Source organism: Phlebotomus papatasi, chromosome 2 (genome assembly GCF_024763615.1).
Source record: "Phlebotomus papatasi isolate M1 chromosome 2, Ppap_2.1, whole genome shotgun sequence".
NCBI lineage: Eukaryota > Metazoa > Arthropoda > Insecta > Diptera > Psychodidae > Phlebotomus > Phlebotomus papatasi.
In genome coordinates, this window is record NC_077223.1 from 34,782,910 (window position 1) to 34,794,270 (window position 11,361).

Here is an 11,361-nt window from a genome sequence, read left to right on the forward strand (position 1 = left end):
GCCCTAACACTTGAATTATCGATGAATCCGTAGCGCGAGCATTAAGATAAATTTCGCATACACACATTTTCCACTTCCAACCACCCCCGACCTTTTAGCCTCAAAATCTGCTAGACAGAACTGAATAGGGACCTTTTTTTATGATCATTTATATGAAGCATCCAAATCGACTCATTCATCCCATCATCCTATTTCAAGCGTCACTCTTGCGGTTAATTAATCAAATGACTAATCAGTTAGCAAATTATGTGATTAATTTCACCCTTGGAGTCTATATAGCGAAACGAAAATGACCCCGTTGAGATGGACTTTCGGTGAAAATTCATTTTGTGTTCTGTAATTAACTTTTTCTCGTGACGATATTCGTTTTTCATTACTCATACAGGCAAAGGAAAGAGTAAAAAAATCGTTATGCTTTGATTTACCTATATATCCAGAGTTTATTTTTTACTATGATAAATATTTTTTAATATAATTTTGCAATTTAAATTTTATAGTGTTAATTGATGCTTTACTGTCGATTCATTTTTAAACGGCAAGAAGTATACTATTATACCCCTTATATTCTCTATGCCTTCCATTCGTCTCGAATACGAATTCAATGGCGGAGTAAGTAATTGGTTTTCATAACGGGTCGTGTTAGAGTTATCATGAAAGTATTAATTAAACAGTTCAGGACTAAAAATATTCTTATTTTAAAAGATTTTTTTCCCATTGCATGATAATGCTGTTGAGTTTAAATATTTTTTGTAGAAAAAATTTTGTGAACAATACCTCTTCTATCTAATAATCTTCATTGGGATAGTTTTCCACCATAAGAATGTTTACATGAAATAGACAAGTCGTCTCACGTTGTCCTTTTCGAAGATTTATAGAATATTTTAGGCTTTAATAATTAAATGTATAAAATTACAGAAAAATAAGAGATAGAAATAAAACTTGTTCTGGGAAAATTACCCTTGGGGTAGCCCCTATCAAACGTTTGTGGATACTGAATTTTTAGAATGTAGGGGGAAGTGGGGCACATTTGAAAGTGGGGCACCTTTGAAATTTTGATTTTTCACCTATTTTTAAATAAAATTGAGCCTTATCGTGATATAATTTAGTTGCACAAACAAAGGTGTATAATTTAGATTGAGAAGCTAAATTACATTATGATATGTGTTCAAAGATGAACATAGATACACAGCATTCGAATATTTTAAGAAATTGTTCAATGTTCATTAAAGCCCACTTCAAGCACATTTTAATGATATAGGGACTTTATCATCAAAATTTACAGCGAATCCTGATACATCCTCTGAGGGAACTATCATCAAACAAGTTCTTTAGACTAAAAAGGCAGAAAACCTTCATCTTTCTTCTCAGAATGTTGGTAGGATCCGTTGAAAGACTGATCTATTAGAATAGAGTATTAAGTATTGCTGAGTGATTGCAATACCCAAGGATGGGGAATGTTATCTCCTTTACTAAAATGACCAAACGAACGAGACTAATCTCAATATATTTTCTATATCCTTAACTAATAGAACAATAGAGTATCGTCCTTTAAGGACCCATAGTTTCCTTAATATATCAAAATTATTTTGTGCAATTTGCTCTTAAAATCCTCCAAATTTATCAATATTTAACTTGAAATCTCAAGGACTTTTGGAATGAATCCTGGAATAAAATTTGTTTCAGAGTATTTTTAGGACTTTTAATTCCGAGCATTCATCCATAAGATCTTAATCATCTTTACAATTTAGTTAATATTAATTAAAAAAGTTATTATGTTTTCCAAGTCATAAGAGCAAAATTGTACATTTTTAAGGCTAAATTTAACACATTTACAAAGGTAAATTGGAAATTTGACCTATGGAAAACCATTTTTGAACTATTCAAAAATATGTTTGCTAAATCAAAAAATAATCAATAGTTTAAGAACTATTGAAGATTAAAAATATCTTAATCTCCCATCAATAATTGGGTCACTTGGGTCACCCGACAATGGTGAAAAGCGACACCGGGAAATGAAAACAAAGCATGCAATCAGTCAGCAAAAATTTAGTAAATAAGAAAATTATATCATTAAAATTGCAAATTTAGGTTTTCGGTCATATTTTGATATAGAATGCTGAAAGTGAGATATCAAATTTCAGCTTTAAAATTTTTCCTAATAAATCAGACTAAAGCCAGCAATCAACAAGGTGTTTCACTACCGACAGCAGAGTACAGCGGCATTACTCTTAGAAAGAAGAAGTGCCTTAATGACTTTACAGGGCTTTTTTCTCACCATCCAGGGCCTTTCTGATCAGCGACACTTGCGTGCCTAAATAATCAACGGCCCAGCTCCAATTACCTCCAGTCGGCTTTTCAGAGTCGGCTTTCAGGGAGATTCCTAGTGAATTTTCTGCTGAGATCCTGTATTGAGGCTCCCCATAGCCGAGTTGCGTGCAGATTTTTCTGCCCTCCTCCAGAGAGGCAACTGATTGTTGCCTATAACAGGTGGCATTTCTGCCTTGATACCTGAGGCCTTTGGCCAACGATTCGAGGTTGTCGAAGGACGCCGGGGACAACTCAACCAAGATTCGCAGACTAGGAAGCTCCGGGAGCCACTCAAAGAGCAGGGAATTGTTCTGGTTCTGAGCTATTCGGAATAATTTCCTCCTCTAGTTTGAGCTCTGCTCAAGGCGGAGCTTGGACAATATGGCACAGTTCCACTTAAACATAGGAGAAAAATTCCAATTTCAAAGGTACACCGCTTTCAAAAGTGTCCCACTTCCTTCCACCTGTATTGACATAATACAAGCCTTGCAAAATAATGCTGTACATATTTCATAAGAATTTCCTCGGAAGCGATGTAATGGATCATAAATGTTTTCAAGAGTAGAACAAAAAAAGGAACATGAAAATATATTCATTAATTTCAATTTTACGTAAAACGATTTCATTTTTCTGCATTAGAGTTATTATCAAAACATATTTTAAAAATGAAAAACATTATAGCCATTTTCAGTAAAGTCCAAAAAACATACACAGTAAAAAAAATTTCAGCTGCTTTACCATGATTTTCATTGTAAATTTTACATTAACCATGTAATCGTACGTACTAATACACATTTGTGTAATTTGTACACCTTTTATTTGAAAACTGTGTAATTTTACACGAAATATGTAAGAAAATATACAAAACTGTGTAATAATTCCCCGTTGATTACACGGTTTACAATTACATAAAATTTAAATTACACATTTTTAGATTACACGTTTTGTTGAAATACATAATTTGTGTAACTTTACAAGAATAATCGTGGTAAAAAGCAAACCAACGACTATCCTTGTAAATTCTTTTTACTGTGTAGTTATGGATGAGAAGGAAGGGGGGAGAGGAAAGAAGAGAACACCTCTAGATAATATCGCTTTATGGGAGGGGAGTCGCCAAAGACCGAAAGCTGATATCTCTTATCGTTTGACCTCTATTCCGTTAGTAAAATATTTTTTTTTCCTATTCTGGTTTCGAGTTTTTGGAGTAACCACTATCGCTAAGAAACAATAATATAGCCTTGTTGAATTCCCTAAGTCAGGCATTATAGAACCAAAAATCTTTCCATTTGCTCATAACGCTCTTAGTTCCATCACAAATATTGCTATAAGTGAAGTGGCGCACTCTTAAGTATCTTAAGAGCATCTATAAGAATTTCATCCGAAAATTCTCTCCGAATTCATCCGAAAATTCTTGAAGTCTTTTAAAAGTGCACTAAAAGACTTGTGTAATACTTGGTTCTATAAGGCTTCTTGGGTCTTTGCTTCTTGGGTCGGTTAATTGCTAAAATGAACTGTAATTTATCCAATTAGCTCAAAAGTTATTCAAAAATGAAAATACCACACTACGTATTTTCTAGCAATCCCAAAAACATAAAGACATGGGCTATGAATGAAGTGCATGTTTTTGGTCCTAGAATTGATTTATACACTCTTAGAAAAGTTTAGACATAAGGTAAAGTACCCTTACTCGACCGGGTTCGTCTATTCGACCGGTGGGTCAATTTTTGAATATTTGATGGTGAATTTCATCAATTTCTATGAATTTGTCACTGATTCGTATTATTTAAAGAATAATTGACCTATTAATGTTAGATCATACACAAAATATTATAGTAAATATAATTAAATTGAATAAATAAATCTACCGGTCGAATAGAAGAACCGGTCGAATAAAGGGTACTTTACCTTAATTACTAATGTATAATAGTAGAATGGGATATTATTGCCATATTAATTTAAAATGATTACAATAATCATAAAATATTTTTTTCATAACAATTTTATTAGTAATAAGAACGAAAGGCAATATTTAGGTAGATAAGTTATGGCAATTATTTCATATAGATTTCACAAAATATTACATGGTTGTGTTAATTAAATGAAATTGATAATTGCAACTAATATCAGTAACGAATTTCATTTAGTTATAACTACCAATATAAATACATGAGCCTATATTTTTATATAGTTCTGTCAACTTTTGCAAGAGTTACGCAGGGTTATTCAACTAATTCTGGTCAACTATTTCATTTAGTTACCCGAACTACATATGAAGTTGGGTCTATATTTACTATATTTTATAGTTCTAATAACTGCATATGAGCTTCTCCTAACTAATTTTTTCTAAGAGTGTAGGAAGGACCCCGTAGGTCCCAAGTCGCTATGTTTTACCGTTTGGCTTCTAAGAATTTCTCAGAAATCCTCTGAAACGTGAAGATTTGTTGAGAAAAATGGTTTCTGTTAAACATTTTCTTCCTGAAACTGCCCTGCTATTCTCTACAGGAAATTTCAGCACACTTTTAATTATAATTTTGCACAAATTCATCTGTGTTTCAAATTCTGTGAACAAAGAATATCGCCAAAAGAAGCACTTATTGCTGAACACAATAAATAAAGTTTGCCTGACGCGATTTTTTTTATCTCCAAAAAAAAAAAAAAACAGTTTACAGTAGCTAACAAACAACTAATATACTAAAACTTATCTGGCTGTGTTATACAAAAAAGCTCTAAATTGCATGAATTGGACTAAGCATTTCACTAGACCCCATACTATAAGAGACCCCAAATAAATTGGATTGGAAATTATACATGAGGATTGTAGTGGAAATTGTTGTAACTCGGGAGCAATTAGTTGAAGATTGATAAATCGGTGCATTAGTATGTACTACTTATATGTCTTCGTCTTCTCCCTTCATGGCCCCAGTATGATTGTAATTTCAATTACTTTGCGGGGGATGCTCAGCCATTTATTTGATGCCACCACATCATTGATGGAAAGTGCTGGTGGGTGTTGGGAATATAAACTCTGCTCAGCAGAAATTTCCCGTGGAAATGTGCTGCGTATAACACATGCAAATGGAAGGGCAAGAGAGCGCAACGTGAACTGTGGGGGTGGTTAAAGGGTTAATGACATTGTACATAATTTACCAATTGGGCAGGCGGAATTCCAATTATCTAATATTATTCGTACTCTGCCTCTCTGGCTGTTTATCTCCAACATATAATTCATTCTATAAGCAAGTTTCACCAGTGCGAAATCCCAATATAAATGCGAATGGATGTGTGTTAGGGGAGAGAAACTAAATGCTCACTCGGCTACCCCCTAAGCCTCTAACCCTATATATCCTCAACTGTTAGAAGTCAAAGTCACATCCCATACCAAAAATGCCACCCGCAATTTCCTACTCCATCGCGTTTGCATTATTTGTGGTGCTTCACTCCGCCTCGACATATAATTTGTACAAGAGGTTTCACTCTATGGGTTAAAATCACAATATAGATTGTAGGGGTTGGGTGAAATGTCAATACTCAGATAGGCTTTCTTAATCAATTCCTTCTTCAGGCCCATTGCCCAAAAATTCGCCTACAAATTGAGCATGACACTGTTGTATATTTTCTGTGGCAAAGCCTTAGATTACAGAGCCGCCTCAAATTACTAAATTACCATTTGTATTGAATTTCCGCATTAAAACTTAATACTTTAATTAAGTGCGTGGTTCTTGTGATGTGGTTTTTGCAGCAAGTTTCGAACTGATTTCAGTATTGAAGAAATATTGGAGGCCTCATCTGAACTCTTGGATATAGCATATAGCACTTGCTTTATGACGCGAAGTTACTAGGTTCGATTTTCATATAAAATCTGCTAGTAGTGAAAAATTGAGGAGCCGGAGGGAGTGAAAAGAGGAAAAATGTAGTCTGAGTTAATATCCATTTAAAGAGGCGTCATACCCTTTTCGCCTGTATTCTCCTAATAAACATTTGGAAAAATTAAAAAAAAAAACAATTGTTAAAGAGACAAAAACTTGATCATAAGTCCATTACGGAACGCATTGCGGAATAAAACTAAGCGTTTAGCGAAGCATTTAAATTAAAACGCATCATAAATCACTTTAAATATCATCAAAATAGCTTGCGAGTAACGCATTTGATTTTTGGATAAATTCGTTATCGCTTCATAACTGATTGAAACAGGTTTACGCCCAGTGAACAATAACTTTTGTTTGTAAACAAGTTTTCAAAATTTCCTGTGAGGGTGAATGAAATGCAGATCTAGTCATCTCGCTCTCTCTCATAGAAAATTCCAAAAACAAGTTTACAAACAAAGGTTATTGTGCGTTGGGCATTATGCCCAACGCATAATAACTTTTGTTTAGTAAACATGTTTTTGACATTTAAATGAGAGTGAGTGAGATCTAGATCTAGTTATCTCGCTCACTCTCATAGGAAATTTTGAAAACATATTTACAAACAAAACTTATTGTGCGCTGAGCATTAGGAGAGACTGGGGCAAAACTCGTCAAAGCGCATATTTAATTCTTTCACGAGCTCTGATAAAACTTAAACGTTTTATAATGAACATATTCTTATAGGAAATTTACTGCTCTACAACATTGAAGAAGACCATTTTCCTCTATCTCGAAAGAAATATGATTTTCGAATCATTTTCTAAAAGTCGATTTTGTGGAGATTCTCAAAATTGCTGGAGCAAATTCTGTCAGTCTTCGGATAATTTGTGACGTTTTACTCTCGCAAACGTTAAAAATATCAAATAGACATATTTTTATAGGAAATTTATTCCTCTACAACTTTGTCGAAGATAATTTTTCTCTATCTTAACGAGACTAATGTGCTTCAATTGAGCTAATCAGTATTAATATTTTCTGTAAGCCAAATCTTCCAAAAATAGGGCTCAAAATTTCATTATTTTTTTATTTTACATAATCCTTCCTCGAATCCCTTGAAACTTTGTTGGTTTAAGAAGGTTCATGAAGGCTATTTATAATAAAAATTTCAAGCCTCACTCTCTTTTATTTTAGAAAATAGTGAATATTGAAATTTTCTTTTTGTGAAATTTTTCCCCAGTCTCCCCTACACTTATCAAACATTGCAATACCTTTCTAGTGTACTCAACAATAATACCATCAGAAATACGCTGTCTAGATCAAAAAGAAATCATGTCCCTTTCTTTCTCAAAAGACTTGCATAACCATACTCCATTCTTTCAGCCCCAAAATTTTGGACTGAACTAAATTCAATTTAGTGTGATGTTCAAAAGAAGAAGAAGAAGAATGCGAAAGAGCACGATGGACATATGCAAAGCTTTAAAGAAAGAAAGGGATGTGAATTTTGACGTTATGAAATTTTTTTGATTTAAAAGGTGTGCCGAAGCCGCCGGAGCTATCAGAAATTATTCAATGGTATTTTTAAATATGAACGAAAAGTTTACCTATGTATCCCTGAAAAATGCCCTGAAAGATTCCTCATGGAGACCAAGGCTTATCGCGGCCAATTGCCCGGCAGCGACCCAGCTCTGTGCCCCATCCGAACTCTTCCAGGGGGGGAATTCTGTAACCCTGTGAAGTGATCACCTGTCAAAATTGGTGAACGCTTCACTAAAGTGATCGCAAAAGAGATTCTGTAACTTGCGATAGCTTCACGTGAAGGGATCACTTTTAGATTATGTTTTTCACTTGTAAATTTTTCAGTGAAGATGATGTTATCACTCGGTGAAGCCACTGAAATTTTTTTTCATAATCAGCTTGAAAAATAGCACTACATCATTTCTAATACTCAATTCTAGTGTTTTCCATTGTCATTTAGTTCAAATATTGATGAAAATCTTAAATTTAATAAAATTTCAACACATTTCCCCTCTCTGCTTCACGCAAAGTTACAGAATAACTTTCCTAGCAGTCGTGAAGAGAAGCCCGTGAACCTTTCACTGTGAATCGTTCACTAGTGAAGCGTTCATCGAGTTACAGAATTCCCTCCCAGGCCATGTTACCGTCTGACTGACAGTGTCTCCTTTTAGCCAGTTCCCCACACGGCGGGCAACAGAACTATACCGCCAGTAAAAGGCCTTGCTTGTAGCGAGAGGCAGGAAATATGAATTTCCCGCAAATAGGGAATTGAATCCACAAGTCGGGCTCTATTTTTTATCGGTGGAAAATCTCGACAACACCTAGGAAACTCCTAAAATATAATCAAAAATTAAAAAAAAAAAACGCACTACGCGTTTTCGATCAGCCCCAAGCGGTATAATTTTTGCAGGAGAACGGGAGGTATGGATGGATGGGGAAAAAAAGGTCATGCGTGAGGTCATGTCAACGGACCTTGGATCGGCTTCTTACAGGTACCTTCCGAAGGTCCCTAGTCTGTATCTCCAGATAAATTAAATTTGTTATGACATTCAAAAGAAGAAGAAGAGCGAAAAAGGGTGAGACTGACGTATATAAAACGTTTTAGAATTAAAAGGGTGAATTTTGATTTCATGAAATTTTCTCTTCCAAAGTGTCGGAGTCTTTACCGATAATTAAAACAGAAACAGTTACTAGTAAAATAACAAAATCAAAAGGAGAATTGGAGAATTGAGGCGCCACCCTTATTTCAACTTCCTAAAGCCCAAAACAGACATGGGGATCGGCTTAGGGTTTAGCTCGAAAAATGAGGATTGGAGTCAATACGCTCAGGAATCAGCTCGAAATTTTGAGAATCAAGCTGAGCTTATAAATTCATGAGGTCTAGTGAAATTTTCAAAATCTTAAAATGCGTAAGGAATTGGAGTAATGGGAAGATCATAATGCTCCTGTCCTTATGAATAATGCATTGATATTGTACTTAGGAAGTCTTTCAGCAATCAAAGTATGGACATTTAATGCGGAAATTTACGCTGAAAATGCTAATCCTTGATCCTAAATCCTCAGTGTATGATAATCTGGGCTGATCTTGTACTCCCAAATTTTTCGAACTGAGTATTTAAGAGAATCAGTCTGTGTTTATTTTCGGCATAAGAGTGAACTGTCCAAGGCGAATGATGCTCACTCAATAAAGTACTGATGCTAATTGCCATAAGCAACAAGAGCACCATTATAACAACCTACAGCAGTTATAACGATGTTAGGGGTTGAGCGTATAAAAAAAGTAAAGGATTGGGATTGGTGGAATACGGTCGTCGACCGGGTTGATATGTGTCGAATAGGCCGTACTTTCTACATCCGGGACACCATTTAAATCAATAAAATGTTATGAAATGAGTACACATCAATCTTTGTCTTTCTCAAGCGTTTTGCATATATCTATAATATGTTGTTTAAATGTTGTCGAAATTTCCCATAAGAGTGAGCAGGATGACTAAATATCTAGATTTCATTCGCTCTCACTAATTACCAAAACATGTTTACAAAACAAAAGTTATTGTATATCTGTAGTTATCTATCTGGGATATATAAAATGTAAATATATACCCAATCTCAATCTATTATTTCCAAAGAATTCATAACGTCATCATTTCCCCTTTCAAAAGATATTTTTTGCAACAATATTGTTGGTCACTGTCAGAACATATTTATTTATTTACAACGCCTGTGGAAATTTTCTCATTAGTCACTCTTCATAAATGCAACTGATCCATTTCACTTTTAACACCTAATACGTCTATTTGTCAAAGGTGATGTCTAAAAATACCTAAAGTAAAAAATTTAATATATCATCCTTATTTTCTTGCTCTGCAAAAAAAAATTGTATTTGTAAGCGGAAAAGGCGAGGAAACATTCAAGTCATCGTGACACATCAGACGTAGTGAAAAAAAAATCGAATAAATGTGGGTGTAGCTAACACCCCTCTGAAAAATTTCATTTTCTTCATGAAAAATTCCATGGATGATTTTCCAAGAGCTGGGAAAGATGCATTCAAGTCTATCGCATTAGGAAAGATGTCGAGTGAATTTGAGAAAAGCCATAAAATTAGCCGTCTCTGTGTGTGGTATGAGGAGTCCATAGTGGTGAAACCACAAAGGATTTTGATTAATAGGACTTGCATATGTGGAACGATTCCAAGGATATCAGTTCACAGTGTGATATTGATTAATATCAAATTAATTTTGACGCATTGAAATATGACTTTGGTGACGGGGTTTCAGGAACAAATTGCTTCACTGTGGGTGGTAAACTGCTAAATTTCTGTTATATGTCCCATACATTGTAGGACATTAAATGAATTTTTAAAAATATCGGGCGTACCCCTTGTGCAACGGCAACTATATGCCTAAGAAGAGTTTGGGTGCTAAATTCGTATTTAGAGTGTGATTTTAAATGTAACTAATTACTTCCTCTTAATTTACTTGTCAACTGTGTAGACTCTTTGTGTTAATCCTTAATTATGTCACATATACAAGGCAGGAAGGGCTGCGGAACAGCCCCTCTAGCTGAGGAAATATATTGGCAACACAAAACAGAATATAACCCCCATTCGTACAAATTAAGCCAGTTTGTGGTTTTTCTGCTTTTGCTTCCTTCCTGCCCCATGTAATTTCTCGCTGGAATCTCTCCTGGGTTTGTCGCCATCGTATGGTAAACTACCCATCCTGGCATAAGTTGAGACGGGAAACTGGTGAAAATGCATCGTCTATTGTACTTCGCAGATTGCTTAATCTTTTAAGTTATTTATATAATTTTTCTCGCATTTATGAGATCATAAAAAATCCTAAGGATTTAAATTAAATATTAGTGTTAAAATTTATTAAAAGTATTCTTACACTTGATACATTACAAGCTGTCTTCAATCCGCACATAACTTTAAAATTAAAGACAAATAATAATAATAATAATAATAATAATAATAATAATAATAATAATAATAATAATAATAATAATAATAATGTTAGCACTAGCTTCTCCCCAACGGTTAAACCCCCCGTTGGTATTTGAATTTGGCATCATAGATGTCTCTCGGAGCGGCGCCGATTTCTCCTAAGAGTGTTCCTAGTGTTAGCCTGTGAGTTACCCCTACGGGAGGGGTATCGTAGAGAGGATTAGTATTGTGAGAGTTAGTTCATGT